Source organism: Chiloscyllium punctatum, chromosome 41 (genome assembly GCF_047496795.1).
Source record: "Chiloscyllium punctatum isolate Juve2018m chromosome 41, sChiPun1.3, whole genome shotgun sequence".
In the NCBI taxonomy this organism is placed as follows: domain Eukaryota; kingdom Metazoa; phylum Chordata; class Chondrichthyes; order Orectolobiformes; family Hemiscylliidae; genus Chiloscyllium; species Chiloscyllium punctatum.
In genome coordinates this window covers 18,730,913-18,751,245 of record NC_092779.1, presented here as the reverse complement: position 1 = coordinate 18,751,245, position 20,333 = coordinate 18,730,913, and positions in this window count along the sequence as shown.

The window sequence follows — 20,333 nt, the reverse complement described above, 5'->3', positions numbered from 1 at the left end:
GGTTCTGCAGTTTCCAGCCCGTCAGTGTACTATTGTTAAAAGGCCTTAAAAAAGCAACTTATCCTTTCCATTGTGGCAGTTGCTGTAAGCTATAGTGCACTCCTCAGTACATAGTCAGGGACCTTGGAATGTGCCAGCCTGCACCACTTGTTACAGGACAACTCTTTGCACAAGAAAACCTGAGAGTTTCAGGCAGATGAAAGAGTGCCTTACACCAAATTTCCACAAGTTACTGCTGATGTTTGTCTCCGTGTGTGCCAATGGGGATGGTCCCCAGAACAGAGAGACCTGCATCACGGGGCTATGAGATGAAGCTTGACAAAATCCATCGGATCTCTCTCCAGACTCTCTTTGCACAGGCACGTTCAACAAGAACAATTTCCTCACTAAAATAAATGCAACATACTGTGGATGCTGGAGATCAGAGATATAAACAACAAACGCCAGCAAAACCCAGCAGGTGAGGCAGCATTTATTGGGAGAGAAACGGGTTAATGTTTAATACGATCTTGGGAATCGAAGGTGGCAATGAATGTGATGACTTTAATGCTGCAGAAAATTATGGGTAGAGAAGCAACTGGAAGAGTTGGTGAAGGGGCCTCACAGCACATGGTAAAGGGAGTCCGCATAGTGGGAATGAAGAGATGGTAAAGAGTAAATGTTAATGGTAGGTGTTAATAGCAGAAATACATCCTCTTTATTGGAATGAATACCATGAAAACAAGAGTCTAGATGGGGGTAATAAAGGGAGAGGACACAGTCCATGAGACAAATTGTTTGAAGAAATATTTAAATGAGAACATGCTCACTGGTAACTGGGGATCGTTCAGGTCTCTTTGCAGCCACCTTGAGGGCAGTATGTGGAAGGATTTTGACTGCGGGCCTGTGGGAAGGCTCTGACAGGAAGGGTCTTTCTTAATGCCAGCTAAACTACAGCTTTGATGCTTCTTGTTCAGTTCTGGCAATGACGCATTCTGCCAAGTGTCTCTGACCATCTAGTCCAGGAACAAAGCTACTGCATCCACCTGTCCTGTTTCCTACAGAATGCGAGGGTCTTCTCTCAACCAGTAACTACTCACTCACTCACTCACACATACACTCATACACTCACTCTCTTGCTCACTCATGCACACACTCACTCACACACACACACACTCACTCACACACATACTCACTCATGCACTTACTCTCTCACTCACTCATGCACACATTCACTCACACACTCACTCACTCATACATTCACTCACTCACTCATCCACTCATTCATACATTCACTCACTCATTCACTCATACTTTCACTCACAACTCATATTTATTCACTCACTTGCTCACTCACTGACTTTCCACACTTAGTTAAAATTGCGACCATATGGTTTTCTTATCTGTTTAAGGCGAAGGTTTCTTAAGCGTAATTTAAGGAAATGAAACTCTATCTTATGATTACTGTAAACGATTAACCAAATCACATCGACTGAGCTCATGAAATTATTTTCAGTACCTCAGCAGTCCCTTGAATCTATGCTTCTGAAGTTTAGCTTGTAAACTAATTTAAATCCTCTTCAACCATTTACATTCTTTTTAAACTGCACTAATAATGTTGCTCTGTAAAACATTTACAAGAATAATCAACACTTTTTAAAAATGTACTCTAGTATCCTTGAGATCTGAGCCCCTCTAAACAAGCTTCAGATATTTCATGACGGGTTTAAAAAAAGAATTAAAAACTCAAACACTCAAAACAGCTATTCATAAACAGAAGCCCTGTTTTCTTTTATTTGAACTTTATCACATGGATAAGGTGCATGTTTAAAACACCTTGCAAACTCACGACCACTTCCATCCAGAAGGACAAGGGCAGCAGATACATGGGAACACCATCCTCGATAAGTTCCCCACCAAGCCACTCACCATCCTGACTTGGAAATATATCATCATTCCTTCACTGTCGCTGGGTCAGAATCCTGGAACTCTCTCCCTAAGTGTGGGTCTACCTACAACACATGGACTGCAGCAGTTCAAGAAAGTAGCTCACCACCACCTTCTCAAGGGGAATTACAAATGGGCAATAAATGCTGGCTCAGCCAATGACACCCACAGCTCACGAATGAGCTGGAAAAAAGCACCGTTTATTTCTGCCACAGGTCAAACTGGTGCCGCAGGATGAACACTCATTTTTTCTTAAAAGGTCACTTGTGCTGACCTTTTAAGAACACACGCTTAAGGAGGAAGTTAGGTGATTTAGAGGAGATTTGAGGAAATTGATTTCACCCTGAGGGTGGGGGTGGGCGTTGCAGCGTTCTGGAATGCACTGACTGGGAGTGAAGTTGAAGCATGTAAACTCACAACCTTTCAAAGTTACTTGGAATGAGCATTTGAAATGTCATAACATCTTATGACATTTCTTATGTCTGTGGTCAGCAAAGTTGTGGAAAGAACTCTGAGGGACAGGATTTATGACTATTTCGCAAAGCATAGTGTGATTAAAGTCAGTCAGCATGGCTTTGTGAAGGGCAGGTCATGCCTCACAAATCTTATTGAGTTTTTTGAGGAGGTGTCAAGACAGGTCGACGACAGTCGAGCAGTAGATGTAGTGTATATGGACTTCAGCAAGGCACTTGATAAGGATCCCCATGGTAGGCTCATTCATAAAGTCAGGAAGTATGGGATACAGGGAGGATTGGCTATCTAGATTCAGAACTGGCTGGCTGACAGTAGGCAGAGAGTGGTTGTAGATGGAAAGTATTCTGCCTGGAGGACAGTGTTGAGTGGGGTCCCACAGGGCTCTGTTCTTGGGCCTCTGCTCTTTGTAGTTTTTATAAATGACTTGGATGAGGAGGTTGAGGAATGGGTTAGTAAATTTGCAGATGACATAAAGGTTGGAGGTGTTGTCAATCATATAGAGGGCTACTGCAGGCTGCAGCGTGACATATACAGGATGCAGAGCTGCGCTGAGAAATGGCAGATGGAGTTCAACCTGGATAAATGCGAAGTGATGCATTTTGGAAGGTCGAACTGGAATGCTGAATATAGGATTAAAGACAGGATTATTGGCAGCGTGGAGGAACAGGGGGATCTGGGTGTGCAAGTACATAGATCCCTCAAAGTTGCCACCCAAGTGAATAGGGTTGTTAAGAAAGCATATGGTGTTTTAGTTTTCATTAACAGGGGGATCAAGTTTAAGAGCCCCAAGGTTTTGCTGCAGCTCTACAAGTCCCTGGTGAGACCACACTTGGAATATTGTGTCCAGTTCTGGTCGCCCTACTATAAGAAAGATACAGAGGCTTTAGAGAGGGTGCAAAGAAAGTTTATCAGGATGCTGCCTGGACTAGAGGGCTTGCCATATGAAGAAAGGTTGAATAAACTTGGACTTTTCTCTCCGGAGAGAAGGAGGAAGAGAGGAGACCTGATCGAGGTGTACAAAATAAAAAGAGGAATAGATAAAGTCAATAGCCAGAGACTTTTCCCTAGGACAGGATTGACTGGTATGAGAAGTCATAGTTTGAAGATATTAGGAGGAAGGTATAAAGGAGACGTTAGAAGTAGGTTCTTTACGCAGAGAGGTGTGAATGCATGGAATGCATTGCCAGCGGTGGTGGTGGAAGCAGAGTCATTGGGGACATTTAAGTGACTGCTGGACATGCACATGGATAGCAGTGAGTTGAGGGGTGCGTAGGTTAATTTTTATATATTTATATTTATATATTTATATTTTACATTAAAATTAAGTCTTGGCACAACATCGTGGGCCAAAGGGCCTGTTCTGTGCTGTACATTTCTATGTTCTATCGAAGGCTATGAGCCCAGTTCTGGAAAGTGTAGATTTAACATAGTTTTGGTGGTCGAGACGTGATGGGTGAAAGGGTCTGTCCTATATTGTGTGATCCTATGATTATACTGGACAGAAGCGTAACATTATTGATAAAGTCAAAGGACGAAACTGATAAGTGGGTTACACTATTGGCAAAAATGAGGCCATTCAGTTTGAACTTATAAAGGATAGAATGTGAAAAGCTAAAAAGGATGCAGATCCAACGAGAGGTTCAGGTACAGAAATCATTAAAATTCCATGCCCAAGAACACAAACTCATTAAAAAGGCCAAAGGAATGCAGCAGATCTGACAGCATCTGCAGGGAGGAAGAGCTGATGTTTCCAGTCCAATAACTCTTCCTTTTAAACTCAAGGGAAAGGTGCAAAAGTGATACATTTTATGCTTTTGTAATAGGTGGGAGCAAGTGGAACAGAAGAGAAGATGAGGGGCAGGTTAGAATGTGAGGGAAATTAGAGATCAAGAGGTGAGTCAAAGGGAGTGATAATGGTGTAGAGCAGAGAATAGAATTCTGGCCTTTGTGGTCATAAACTTCTCATTATTTGAGTATGTCCAAGGTGTGTGTGACTTCACCATCGGCAGTGACTCCTGACTGAAGAGTCTGATACATGGACTTCCACAGAACTGGCAGTTCATGTTGTGCTGGACAAATTTCCCTATCGGAGTTACCCTGTCCTTCCTCTGGTCATGTTGGATGTTTCAAGCTTGCTGCATATGGTCCTTAAATCACGGAACTGGACTGTCGTGCTTGCCTCTATCTCGACCAGTCAGCTGCAGATGAGGCTCTTTTATAGCCAGCCCTTTCATCACTTGCACTGACCACTCCAGTGCTGTTTATTCTGAGACAGCTCCCCGTTAAATATCTGCTAAGATGAACTAAGATGAGTTTTTCTGGAGAGTTAAAAACCAGCACGATGAAGAACCTGGAGGTTTCCTTTGCCATCATATTCTCATGATTGATGCCATGTCTCTTCATTGAAAGGCTTTGGCCTGGCATTCAGGTGCCTATCCAGCCTCATTTTACATGATTTCTGAGTTTCTGACTCTATCACCCATTCACGCAGTGAATTTCAAATGTTGAAGTAATTGTCCTCATCTTCTCTCTAATCCTTCTACCAATTATGTTAAATCTATGGTCCTAATCACTGACCCCTTTGCTAAGGGGAATAGGTCCTTCCCATCTAATCTATGCAGGCCCCTCACAACCTTGTACACCTCAATTAAATTTCCCTCAGCCTCCCCATCCCAAGGAAAATACTTCCAGCCAGTCCCAAAACTTCCTCGTTGTGGCAACATCCTCATGAATCTCCTTCACATTCTCCCAAACACGTCCTTTCTGTAATGAGGTAACCAGAATGGCACACAATAATCAGGTTGTGACCTGACTAGTGTTTTGTTTCAAAAAAAGTTCTCTACTCTTACATTCTATGCCTCAGCTAATAAAAGATCCCATTCAGCTTTATAACCATCTTATTAACGTGACCTGTTAGCTTTAGGAATCTGTGGTCATCATCCAAAATCCCTCACACTACATTTCTCAGTATCCTCCCATTTATCATTGTGACCTCCCAGGGTGGCACAGTGGTTAGCACTGCTGCCTCACAGTGCCAGAGACCCGGGTTTGATTCCTGCCTTGAGTGACTGTGCGGAGTTTGCACATTTGCCCTGTGTCTGTGAGGGTTCCGTCCACATGCTCCTGTTTCCTCCCACAATCCAAAGATGTGCAGGTTAGGTGACGTGGTGATGCTAAGTGGCCCATGTTGAAGTGAATGACCCAATGACCAGACTATCTTAGTAGGAACAAACTAATGCAGATGCTGGAATCTGTACCGAAAATAACAAAGGCTGGTGATCACAGCAGGTCAGACAGCATCCATGGAGAGACAGGAAGCTTACGCTTCAAGTCTAGATGACTCTTTGTTACTGTGATGAAGAGTGTGTGCAAGTGCCCTTCAAGAGTGACTCAATTCATTTAAATATAGGAACTAGGAGCAGGAGTAGACCATTCATCCCTTCAAGTCTGCTCCATCATTCAATATGATCATGACTGAATTTGTCCCACTTCTTTCCAGTAGCCTAACTGTCTTTTTCTGTGGGTGGTTATCCAAAGCCCTTTTGAAAGCCACAATTGAATCTGCATCCACTGCACTCTCATGCAGTGCATTCTGAATCCTAACCACTCACAGCCTGAGAAAAATGTTTTTTCTCTTGTCGGGTTCCTCAGGGGAAGTAATACATCATGAACTCACTGGAATAAATCCTTCACTGTCCCTGGTGACCTTGGCAAGTTGCACAGCAACTGCTAAACAAACATGCAGTTTTGTTTAAGCCCCAAATTGTATCCATCAGCTATTCAATAACAGGTTAATTCTATAACGTGAGGGCAATTTGATTTCTTGCACCATCGCAAGGTTAGCAGTGCCACTGTAGGCTCGAATGAATCCCAGATAAAAAACTCAGCAAATCAGATCCAATCTCTCTATAAAGTGTTGAAAGACTGCACTGATAACAAAGATGTAGATTGCAACCACAATAAAGTTAATTGCATTTAAAAGTATCCAAGCGCAATAGCTTCCTGGCAAACAACTCCAATACAGGATCATTTGCCTATTCTTGAATTTTGAACCCATTTTCTCTCTGTTAGTTCTATAAATTTCTTTATGCTTTCACCAATGCATTTGGCAAAAGGTCTTAGTGGGTGGTTTCAGGTGCAAATAGCACCTACACCGATGTTTTCTATGACAAAGCATTATAAGATAAATCTGTGAGCGTTAAATGACATGAAAGTCAATCACTCCACCTTCATGACGCAAGAGACTTATAACACAGTTAAAGCAACAGTTATTCCTGATAAAATGAGATACTACAGGTTACCATTTAATTGTGAACTACAAACGTGTAGACTTAAAAGTAAAACATAAGGTGTGTCAACTGAAAGTCAAAATATTTACACTTGACGTGACAGTACTGGGCATGCATCTTTGCCATTAGAGAGAATACATATCTAACAAGAGGGCATTCAGTAGAGTGCATTCCTGTGCCAAACTTGGTTGCCTTAACTTTAGTTATGCGGTTTTATATTGTATATTAATTATGTGGTTCTTTCATTAGTTTTTTATTCCCCTGCTCAGTCAATGCCTACAAAGCTGAAAAAATTAATCTCTTCATTAAAACTCTTGCTGTCATACCCTGCCCTCAAATTGACATCTTTAGTGTGCATGCAAGCATCTGGTATGAGGAGTGCCAAACACCATTGTAACAAATGTCTTCAGGCCAGTCCACATCCAACAATCTGCTTTCAAGACTCTGCTCATAATTTGAAAGTTGCGTCAAATTCTACCATATAGCTCAGAGAATCCACAATATTCTAAAACAATCAAAATTCCAAGTCACATAACCCACACATTCTTAAACAAAATGTCAACTTCCCCTACGTCCAAAATTAATAGATCCTTCAAAAGAAATTTTAGTTCAAGATCCAAATCTTCATCATTAACAAAAACCAATTATTCCTTCCTTTGTTCTAACCATAAATCAGGTTTATTGAAATTTGTTGATTAGTTTTGAGGTACTTTGTTACTAGACAAATAGACTAGCCACAGAGGTGAAAACCATTATTTTGACAGAGGTATTTAAATCATGAGAGCCATAGATAAGATAGATAGTGGGCTGCTTCTCCCCATGGTAGGGAAATCTAAAACTAGAGGCATATGTTTAAGGTGAGAGGGGAGAGATACAAAAGGGTTCAGAAGGGCAATTCTCTCACAAAAAGGGTGGTGAGTGTGTGGAATGGGCTGTCAGATATAGTGGTCGAAGCGAGTACAATTTTGACTTTTAAGAAACATTTAGACAGGTACGTGGATTGGATAGGTACAGTAGGATATGGACCAAATGCAGGCAAATGGGACCAGTTTAAATTGTGAAAACTACGTGTCAGTGACAAGTTGGGCTGAAGGGCCTGTTTTCATGCTGTAGACCTCTGTGTCTCTATGACTGGGTCTGCCATTAGTGGTGGAGTCAATAATGAAATTCAGGCTGTGCATTTCTAATGAAATGTTAACAATGAAGGTGCAGCCTCCATTTTTCTCAATGAGACTTAGGAGATGCGACATTTGGCTCCTTAGCAACTATTGGTTTGGGACTCTGAGTGGTATCCTGCCCTTAAAATGACATCCTCAAGGTGTGTACAAGCAACTGGTGTGATGAGTGCTGGATGTCATTTTAGCAAAGGGATTCGCGCACAGTGCATCTGCTGCAAACATGCAGACTAAGCAGATCATCATATTTCTCAATGTGTGAAGCTGACTTGATGCCAGGGTGTCCACGCTGGAACTCCATCTCATAATCAGGCCATTCAGCCCAACATGTCCATGCCAATGTTGATGCTCCTCTAAAGCTTCGGCCCATATTTCCTTATCCAAATCTACTAATACAAACACCTACTCCCTTCTCTATTCAAATGTTTGTCCAGCTTCCACTATAATTTGACTTTGTACTCTTCACTTCAAGCTATCCCTGTGTGGTCATGCGTTCCATATTCTTACCACATTGTTTTGAATTCACAAATGGATTTCTCAGTAGTTAATTTAAATTGGTGGCCTTTATTTCTGTTAGGTCACTCGTCAGCCCAGCTTTTGTTTAAGAAAGCAATGCAGCATGTCAGTGCTTTCCATATATGTATGGCCACACATACCTGGTAAAATCCATGAACATATTCTCTGCATCCTCCCCAGTGCCTCTTTTTCCCTTTTCAAATAAATGAAACCTACAACCTTAGCAATGTTAGCTCCATGCCCTAGTTATGCAACCGTAGTCATTCAAATGCCCTCACTTAAGATCGTACAACTTATCAGCCCTTATCAGCAGGGCAAGCTATGGAAGAACTGCTGGGAAGTGTTGCTGAACAAAGAGACCTTGGAGTACAGGTTCATAGTTACTTGAAAGTAGAGTCACAGATAGATAGGATCATGAAGAAGGCATTTGGTATGCTTTCCTATACTGGTCAGAGTATTGAGTACAGGCGTTAGGAGGTCATGTTGCGGCTGTACAGGACACTGGTTAGGCCACTTTTGGAATTTTGTGTGCAATTCTGGTCATCCTCCTATGAGAAGGATACTGTGAAACTTGAAAGGGTTCAGAAAAGATGTACAAGGATGTTGCCGAGGTTGGAGGATTTGGGCTACAGGGAGACGCTGAATAGACTGGGGCTGTTTTCTCTGGAGTGTCGCAGGCTGAGGGGTGAACTTATAGAGGTTTATAAAATTGTGAAGGGCATGGATAGGGGAAATAGACAAAGTCAAGATTAGAGTGGTGCTGGAAAAGCACAGCAGGCCAGGCAGCATCTGAGGAGCAGGAAAATCAATGCCTCAGGCAAAAGCCGTTCATCGGGAATTTCTGATGAAGGGCTTTGGCCTGAGGTGTTGATTTTCCTGCTTCCTGGATGCTTCCTGACCTGCTGTGCTTTTCCAGCACCACTCTAATCTTGATTAATCTCCAGCATCTGCAGTACCCACTTCCGCCTAAATAGACAAGGGCATTTCCCTGGGTTGGGGAAGTCTAGAACTAGAGCGCATAGATTTGGGGTGAGAGGGGAAAAATTTAAAAGGGACCCAAGAGTCACCTTCTGCACACAGAGGGTGGTACGTGTATGGAATGAGCTGCCAGAGGAAGTAGTGGAGGGTGGTACAATTACAACATTTAAAAGGCATTTGGATGGGTATATGAATAGGAAGGGTTTAGAACGATGTGAACCAAGTGCTGGCAAACGGGACTAGATTAGGTGAGGATACCTGGTCAGCATGGACAAATTGGACCAAAGTATCTGTTTCCATGTTTTAAATCTCTATGACTCTACGAGTGGTGGTGCTGTTGAGGTGAGATGGGGAGGAGGCGGGTGCAGGGTGGAAGGACCCCCAAGAGGAGGCAAAATTAGCCCAGCGTGTTCAGAGAGCAGTCATTGTATCTCAATGACAGCAAGGAACAATGTGTGAGATGTCTACCACTTCCCTCACTGGAATCTTCGACCTGCTGCGGTATGATCTCCACATTCAGGGCAGAAAAGAGACTGCATTGCATCTTCCAGGGTACCTAGTGCTGGCAGCATGCTTGAATCATCTGTAAGAGCAGGAAGTATCAGGTTTGAGGCCACAGGTTTAGGGTAATCAGATCTAAAGATCCCTGTGCCTGTTTTTGAGCTCTGTCCAATTCCATGGCCATAATGAGTATATTTCACAATGCAACATGGTATGGGTATGGTTAATAGTGGTGTGCATTATTAATGGTGAAATGTGGCATAGATAATGGGTTTATGTTAACTGTCCCATCAACATTGACACACTGGTGCTGAAGGAAAATTGCTTCATTGCCTTTTCCTTGGAGACTCACTTGTTTCAGAAAGTACTCTCTTAGTATCCAAAATGGCCATCCATGATACAGTCACTATCCCATTTGCAATTTTCAGACACACAAACAAAGTATCCTTCGTCATTGTGTATCTGGGTATTGAGTGATCTAACCAGCAGTTATTAAACAGAATGTTGATGGGCCTTCTGAAAATGATCTAAGTAAGTGGGTTATACTTTGTAAAGCTTTGAAAGCATATTAGCTCTTACTATTCTTGACTTCCACAAAATGTAGAAGGTTGGTCCCAGTGGAGGTCTGATTGAAGTCAAAATCATATGTGGGCTGGACAAAGCAGATAGGATGAAACTGTTCCCACTTGGAAAAGAAACAAGAACTACGAGGCATAGACTTAAAGAGAAAAAGAAGCCAAGGTGACCTGAGAAAAACCTTTTTCCTCAGCGAGCAGTTAGTGAATGCACTGCCTGGCAGTGTGGTGGAGGCAGGTTTTTTCAACAGATGTTGGATTTTTTTGGATAGTAATGGTGTACAGGGCTCTGGGGAGAAAGTAAGGAGATTGGCACTAGATAATAAAACCAATGTAGACTCTTTCTGCACCTTAACAGTTCTGTGATTCAGCGCACTCTCATTTCCCAATGATGTGTGAGGATCCCAACTGCCACTTGCATTTAGAGTGTGCACCTCACCTTTAACCAGCTTTACTGTCAATACAGCTGAAGTGAACACGGAAACATAAATTCTTTTTGTGGAAGCAGGGGTTTCCCTGAGCCCCAGCCACATCATAAATACCATAGTCCCCAAGATGAAGTGGAAACCGAGTTCCCAAATAAGCAGCAGTGCACCTACATTGGGAATGCAATTACTCATCATAAATACTGTTGTTCCACAACAGGCCTTCTGGAAGTAATAAATGACATACTTTACATTAAAATTTGCACATTAAATCTACAGTGAATGACATCCTTCATAGCCAGATATTTGTTAAGCTCTTGGATCAAAAGGATTACTTTCTCCTTCATATTTAACAAGCTCACTTGTACAGTACATTTCCAATCACCCTTAACAACTCATAAACAAAAGAAGTAACATTTAAATTCAACGGTTAACGTACCTTATTAGTGGAGATAAATTACTTTTTATCCAGAAGGCCTTTGACAGGGTGCTGCACAGGACGCTGTTAATAAGAGCCCATACTGTTGGGGGCAAAGTACTGGCATGGATAGAGGAGTGGCTGACTAGCAGAAGGCCAAGATTGGGGATAAAAGGATCCGCATCAGGATGGCAACTAGTTACTAGTGAAATGACGGTGGGGTCTGTGTTGGGACCACAACTATTCACATTAGATACTAACGATGTGGACAAAGGAACTGAGGGAATTGTTGCTTTGTTTGCAGATGACACAAATATAGATGGAGGGACAGGTAGTGTTGAGGAAGTGGGAAGGCTGCAGAAGGACTTGGACAGACTAGGAGAGTGGGGAAAGAAGTGGCAGATGGAATATAATGTGGGAAAGAGTGAGGTTGTGCACTTTGATAGGGAGAATAGAGGCGGAGATTATTTTCTAAAGGAAGTAAGGCTTTGGAAATCTAAAGCACAAAGAGACTTAGAAGTATTTGTTCACAATTCTGTTAAGGTTAACATGCAGGTTCATTTGCCAGTTAGGAAGGCAAATGCAACATTAGCATTCATTTTGAGAGGGTGAGAATGCAAGAGCAGGAATGTACTGCTGAAGCTGTAGAAGGCTCAGGTATGACCGCATTTGGAATATTGTGAGCAATTGTGGGTACCATATCAAAGGAAGGATGTGCTGGCATTGGAAGGGATGCAGAGGAGCTTTACAAGAATGATGCCAGGGATGAAGGGATTGTCATATGAGGAGTGGTTGAGGACTTAGGATCTGTGCTCAATGGAGTTTAAAAGGATGGGGGGTGGGGATGTCCTGATTGAAAGTTACAGAATACTGAGAGGCCTGGATAGAGCAGACATGGATAAGATGTTTACCTAGTAGGGGAGACTAGAACGTGAGGGCCCAGCCTTAGAGTGAAGGAACATCCTTTAGAGCTGAAATGAAGAGGAATTTCTTCAACCAGAAGGTGGTTGATCTGTGGAACTCCTTGCTGCAGAAGGCTGCGGAGACCAAGTTGTTGAGTGTATTTAAGACAGAGATAGATAGGTTCTTGATTAGTAAAAGGATTGAGGGTTACGGGAGAAGGCAGGAGAAGGCCTTGAGAAATAAATCAGCCATGATTGAATGGTGGATTAGACTTGATGGGCCAAATGGCCCAATTCTGTTCCTATATGTTATGGCCTGCTGGTCTTATGGATTTATGAGATGTGAATCTCCATGGCAAGGCCAACATCTGTTGCTCATCACTAACTGTCCCTGAGAAGGTGGCAGTGAGCTGCCATTTTGAACCCTTGCAGTCCATTTGGTGCAGTTTCCTATAGTACAGCACCCACAGTTCTGTTAGAAACATTCCAGGATTTTGACCCAGTGACAATGAAGGAATGGCTATATATTTCCAAGTCAATTTCTAGGATGCTGAATGACTTGGAGAGGACCTTGTGGTGCTGGTGTTCCCATGCATCTGCTTCCCTGTCATTCTAGGTGGTAGAGATCAGAGGTCTGGAGAAAGTGAGGACTGAAGCTGCTGGAGATCAGAGTCGAAAAGTGTAGCGCTGGAAACACACAGCCGGTCAGGCTGCTCCACAGATGCTGCCTGACCTGCTGTGCTTTTCTAGCACCACGCTTTTCAAGGTCAGAGGTCTGGACTTGAGAGTTGCAGCAGTGTATCCTATAGATAGTAGACACTATTCTCACGGGTTGTCTGTTATTTGGTCAGATATGAAAAGGTTCATGAAATATTGCATTTTAAAATGGTCAAATGTAGCATGGCTGCCAGGTGATGTGAATAATGTATCGGCATATTCCCTTTTATTTGTATTCCAGTAATGGGCGCTAAAACTGTTGCCAAAATCAAGTGTTATTATGGTGCTGGAGGTTGGCTAGAATAGAATACCTACAGTGTAGATACAGGCCCTTCAGCCCAACCTAACCCTCCAAAGAGTATCCCACCCAAACCCATTACTCAACATTTATCCCTGACTAATGCACCTTAACCTACCTGCCCCAGAACACTATGGGCAACTTAGTTTGGTTAATTCACCTTACCTGCACATCCTTGGATTGTGGGAGGAAACCTTCACAGTCACAGGGAGAATGTGCAAACTGCACGCAGACCGTTGCCTGAGGCTGGAATCAAACGTCAGTCTCTGACACTGTGGGTAGCAGTGCTAACCACTGAGCCACCATGCCACCCATACTAGGGGGCTGAATCTTTTCAGACTTTTAGATTTTGATGTGGTTAGTAAAAGAGGAAATGAGCCTGATTACCATGCTAAAGATCACAGGTCACAGTGTGCTTTGTCAGGAATTCAAGGTCTGCTGCAGTGATGTTCCTCAGGATGAATTCCTTTACAGAGGCAGAAATACATTGAAAAGAGAGATGGTGGATGCAGTTCAGTGCAATTCAAGTGGTACATTTTTGCAGAACAAACATAGAGATGCAGTACAAAACAAAGGGTGCTATACTAAAGGGTATGTAGGAGCAGAGAGACCTGAGGGTTTATGTACAGAAGTCAGTAAAGGTGGCAGGCTGTGAAGACTGAGCATTCAATCAAACATACAGTTTTCCTGGCTTTATTATTATGGATTAGACCAGACCAAACCCCCTCAAAACATATTAAGAAGGTAGCCTCAACCCTAACTTTCTCTTATTTAAAGGTAAATGTCAGATGCAATTTGATTCATCAATCTACTTGATGTTAAGCAAAATACAAGTTGTTCAAACACTATAGTTAAAATAAAACAAAAGAAAGAACTTGGAAAAACTTGACTCTACTGGAAAACTTAACAGAATAATAGATATAGTATCTCTCCTAATGAACTATTCTATTACAGTAACATCACATAACCACACCCTTGGCAAAAGGCAAGTTCAGAAAACAGATTGTCTTACATGCAGTTCTCCAATCCAGGAGGAAAGAACATCAAAAGATAATTTTAAGAGAGAGTGTAGCAGTTGGGAGAGATTCCAAAAAACGATAAGACATAGGATCAGAGATTAGGCCATTTAGCCCATTCTCCTGCTTTCTCCTTGTAACCCTTGATCCCCTTTGCAATCAAGAAGCTATCTATCTCAGTCTTAAACATACTCAATGACTTGGCCTCCACAGCCTTCTGTGGCAGTGAATTTCATAGATTCACCACTCTCTGGCTGAAGACGTTTCTCCTTATCTCTGTTCCCAAAGGTCTTCCCTTTATCCTCAGCCTCCGATGCTCCAGGCTGGGGCAGTATTTCCTGGAGTGTCGGAGGCTGAGGGGTGACCTTATAGAGGTTTATAAAATTATGAGGGGCATACATAGGATAAATAGACAAGGTCTTTTTCCTGGTGTCGGGCAGTCCAGAACTAGAGGACATAGGTTTAGGGTGAGAGGGGAAAGATATAAAAGAGACCTAAGGGGCAACTTTTTCACGCAGAGGGTGGTACGTGTATGGAATGAGCTGCCAGAGGATGTGGTGGAGGCTGGTACAATTGCAACATTTAAGAGGCATTTGGATGGGTATATTAATAGGAAGGGTTTGGAAGGATATGAGCCAGGTGCTGGCAGGTGGGACTAGATTAGGATGGGATATCTGGTCGGCATGGACAGGTTGGACTGAAGGGTCTGTTTCCATGCTGTACATCTCTATGACTCTACTCTCAGGTTATGCCCTTGGATGCTAGTCTCCTCTGTCAATGGAAACATCTTCACAGCATTCATTTTGTCCAGGCCATTCAGTATTCTGTAAGTTTCAATTAGATTCCGCCCCCCCCCCCCCACCTTCTAAACTCCATTGAGTATAGACCCAGAGTCCTCAAACATTCCTCATATGTTAAGCTTTTCATTTCTGGAACCATTCTCACGAATCTCTGAACATGCTCCAGGGCCAGTACATTCTTTCTGAGATATCGAGCCCAAATCTGCTCACAATACTCGAAATGTGGTCTGACCAGAGCCTTATAGAGCTTCAGAAGTACATCCCTGCTTTTATATATAACTCCTCTTGAAATTATTGCAATCATTGCATTTGCTTTCCTAACAACTGACTCAACCTGCAAGTTTACCTGGAGAGAATCCTGGACTAGAACTCCCAAGTCTCTTTGCACTTCAGACTTCTGGCCTTTCTCCCCATTTAGAAAATAGTCCATGCCTCTATTCTTCCTACCAAAGTGCATGACCTCACACTTTCCTAAGGTGTACTCCATCTGCCACTTCTTTGCCCACTCTCCTAACCTGTCCAAATCCTTCTGCAGCCACCCTGCCTCCTCAATGCTACATGTCCCTCTACCCATCTTCGTATCATCTGCAAACATAGCCAGAATGCCCTCAGTTCCTTCATCTAGATTGTTAATGTAAAAAGTGAAAAGTTGTGGTCCAAACACTGAGCCCTGTGGATCACCACTTGTCACCGGCTGCCACCCTGAGAAGGATCTTTTAAAAGGAACATACAGATTCAGTCCCTTATCAGGCATGCAGGAAATTCCTAGAAATAGCAGCAACCCATTGTAAATCGTGGGTTCTGCTGGCCCCCTTCAGATTTATCATGCAAAGTTCCTGAAAGCTCTAGTGAAACTCAGTGCCATTTTATTGAGTGAAAATCCAAAAGAAAACAAATTGCATGCATAAAACCTCTTTACAGCATGCAATTATATTCTTTTCTGCATTGTCTGGACTTATGGCTTGCAATTTAAGATGACTTCACATTCATTATCAAGAAGGCGTTAGACAAATTATAGAAGTTGGGATGTTTATTGACACGTGAGTCAGCATTAACAGGACATTACACCGTGACAGCTGTATGACTCAGAGGGTTCCATAATGGACAATGACCTATCAGCTGATTTGCTTAATCATAAATGCAGGTTTTTAATCATCAAAATCTTTTTTTAAAGTTTGGAGAGGTGAGTATATTGAGGTGATGTCTTTAAAGTAATCAAAATCTTTGATATAGCCAATTGGAGGATTATTTTAGCTAAGATGAGATGCAGAGCACTGTGGGAAAATAGCGTAAATTAGAACAACACAGGTCCAGATTTTAACTCCCTACCTTTCTTGACAGATATAAGGTGTAGCAACAGCTGAACTAAAGGAAGATCCTGCTGCTTTCTGCTCCATGGGACAGCAACAATGTTATTCAATTTCCTTGAAATAAAATATTTGATAAAATGAATAAGGAACATTAAAGGGGAAGATACTCAATTAGAGGGGGTTACTTTCAATAAGAGATTTAGATCAGGTAGTCAGCAGGTAAAATGGCAAATAGATCAGCAATGCTTTTGAAGGAGAGACAGTCTCGGTTCAGACGTTCCTACGAGAAATCCAAAACTAGAGATTCCTGGATGACCAAAAATATAGAGAGTAAAATGAAATAAAGAAAGAACTTCAAACGATCTCTCATTATTTCAAACACCCCACATCTCTCCTTCATCCCAGTTTCTATGCATCGTTCTGTCTCTCACTACTGAAATCATTCTAGTAAGTCTCCTTTGTACCCTCTCTAAGGCCTCAATATCATTCCTCAAGTTCGATGCCCAGAAATTGTATACAACTCTCCAGTTCAGCCTTAACCAGTCTCTAAAGGGTTTTCACAACCTCTATCCTCTTGCACGTATCGTTTGCTAATGTTACTTAATTATAAAGTTACCAAAGGTGTGCAGGTGAGGCAAATTGGCCATGCTAAACTGCCCTAGTTTAGGTGCCTTAGATAAATGTAGGGGGATGGGTTACTCTTCAGAAGGTCAGTGTAGACTTGTTGGGCCAAATGGCCTGTTTCCACTGTAGGGAAGCTAATTTAATCAACTACCATCCCAGAATATATTTTTACCAACCTCAGCAACTTGATCTCCCACTTTCAAAAATCTCTGAATCTTGGGTCTGTCTTTTTTTTTGCAAATTAGAAGCATACCATTTAGTTTATAATACTTCTCCTCACGATCCACTTCAAAATGCCTCACTTCTTATTTCTCTAATAGATCAGGAGCAAACCAATAACAAACTCGCAAAAGTCTTCTTCTGTCATGTGTCTTTCCTTTTAACAAGGTCATGTCATTCATACAGATCAAAAAGAACAATGAACCTAATCACATTCCCTACACCAATATATATTTGCTTCCTTTCTGTAAAGGAACTGTTCACCACTACTCCCTACTTTCTGTCCCACAGCCAATCTTGCTGCTGCCTTCTTAATCACCAGGAGGTTCAATGTCTTTAACCTTTTCCAAGTACATCTGCCATGACATGATTTGAACCTGGATCTCTGGAGGAATAGGCTCGTGATAATACCACTGGGCTGTTACCTCTAAGCAGCATCTTTTTCCAGCTAGCCTTTGGCTCCCCAGGTTTATTATTGATGGGGCCTTAACACAAGACATATTGTACAAGGCCATGAGGTGTCTTTACATGGCCTTCCCCTGGCCTGCCATCTGAGTCTTCGATTGCCCCTAGATTGCCTCCAACTGGAGGCTGTATTCCCATAACGCAGCACAGCAGGTGCCAGGGTTTCCTAAACTAGCTCCTTCTCACCCATCGGGGGTAGGTGAGCAGGACATGTCAAGTTGTGGCTCTCCAAGTGGTCACTGTTTGACCCCTTAAAAGTTTTGACTGCTGGTAATGCGAGAAAGTTGGCCGTGAATCTTCTCACACAACAATGAATTGTGGATTTGGAGAGAAGGAGGTGTGCTTCTCCTCAGACCCAATTCTTCCAATTATTTCCCCTGCTCACCACCTCTCTTCAGCATCTCCATTTCATTTCTTCAATCAAAAGGATGTCCAAGTGATTGAAGACTGACATTGTATGGCATATCCACTGCCAGTATCTGTAACAGAAGAAAGGGATAGTAAATGAAATTAACTACAGAGTGGGAAATATCAGAAATATCCAGGAACACCCTTCCTGTTGCCTCCACGCAAACAGTCCCTACTACCTTCATAACAAATCATTCAACCTTCCAATCTCTATGAACATTCATAACTTAAACACAATATGGATATTTCTGTCACACCATATGGCACGGCCACCCAACACTAATCCAAAAAAGCTACTCATATTATGATTTGATGACACTCCTTGCCTTAGTGGTTAATGAATGAAATCTCTGTTAGTTTAGTACATTTATATAAAAATGCCTTGGGAAAGGGAGCCTTGGTTAACAATAATAATCTATTTCATCAATAACATATCCAATGATCTCTCTTACTGTGAAATTAACTCATCTTCATTACAAGTCCTATATTATCTAATACAAGATTATCATGAGATTCTAAATTAGTCTCCTGGGTCTTTGAATTGATTGTCAAAGTATATTAGAGTCATAGAGACATACAGCAGGGAAATAGACCCTTTGGTCCAACCAGTCCATGCCGACCATAATCCCAAACTAAACCAGTCCCACCTGCTTGCACTTGGCTCATCTCCCTCCAAACATTTCTTATTCATGTAATTATCTAAATACCTTTTAAACTTTCTAACTGGACACCTGCAATCACCACTTTCTCTAGACATAGATTCCACACATGCATCACTCTGTGTAAAATAAATTGTCCCTCATGTCTTTTTAAAAATCTTTTGCCTCTCACCTTAAAAATATGCCCATATTGTCAAAATACAGCATAATTTTTGTTGCAGCCATTTTATCCCTGTCAATTTAACAGAATGCTGGATTAAAATACACTTTGAAAGAAAAAACTTACTGACTCCCCACCCAAATTTCAGTAATTTAGCATTCTGATCAAAGAACTACAGGAATTAGCCCTAATTTCAAACATCACTTTGTTATCAATATTCAGATCCTTTGGCTTATTTCTGCTCCTTGTAAAAGGTATCATGCATTGGTCTGGTCACTTTGTGATGTCCAATGTAATCAACTATGTGACTAATTGTATTTTGATTAATAAATTGAACAATGCATGGTAGGTAATGTTTCTGACCACGTGATCACATTAATTTGGCAGGCATTTGTACCTTCATCTTTTGTATTGGGAAAAAAGCATGCAGAGGGTGTGATTGTTTTGTGAATTACTGAGTGCACTTTACTTCCTTATGTTTATTGGTTACCTAGTAAAATGATATGTAACATGGATATAAACATTGGACTTCAGCACCAGGGAAACTTGCATACCTCTCTTGGCCAAAGTAGGAACCTGAGAAAAGATTTTTAAAACTGGCATAGTGTAGTCCCTTCTGGCCCACAGCCTAGGTCCCAGCAGGTCTGCCCTGATGAGGAAGCCTAGACGCTAAAAAAATTGAAGTTGAATTGTAATGAAATCACCTTTACCTTCATATAGAAACAAAAAAAATAGGAACTGGAGTAAGCCATTCGGTCCATCATTCAATTGCTGATCATCCTACTCATTACCATGTTCCTGATTTCTCCCATGATCCTTTGATCTCTTTAGCCCCAGGAACTATATCTATCACCTTCTTGAAAACATTCAACGTCTTGGTCTCAACTACTTTCTGTGGCAGAGAATTCCATGGTTAAGTCAAGGGAAACACCAGTGTTGAAGAGTGTGGTTCTGGAAAATCACAGCTGGCCAGGTAGCATCCGAGGAGCAGGAAAATTGACATCAGACACCTTTCAGTCAGGCACAATAATTTGAGGGAAGCCTCTGATACCAGTGTCGGGGTCTGAACCAAACTGACAGCCACTTGAGGTGGTCAGGGTTTGATCTTCATCTCACAAAGGTAAGAAGTAAATGTCAAGCAGCCCACTACCCTTCCTGGCTCTTCCTGCCTTATTACACCCTATTTTTCCTCCTGTAATGAGAGATAGTTCTGGGAGATGAAAATGGTTGTCACTGCTGTTAGTATTGCTGCAGGTGTGGGAAAGGTGATGAAGTGACCTGAGCGAACAGGCAGTGCAGGGAGATCATGCAGGATTTGTGCTGTGGCTGGGGGGATTTGAGCAGATGAGAATGAGTGGGTAAGATGTTGCATGTGCTAATGAAAATGGTAGAACATGAGTCTTGATGGGAGGAGGCTGCAGCAGCTCAGATAGAGTGAGTGTGAGGTAGCCCAGTGTAGATGATGGCACTCACCCTGG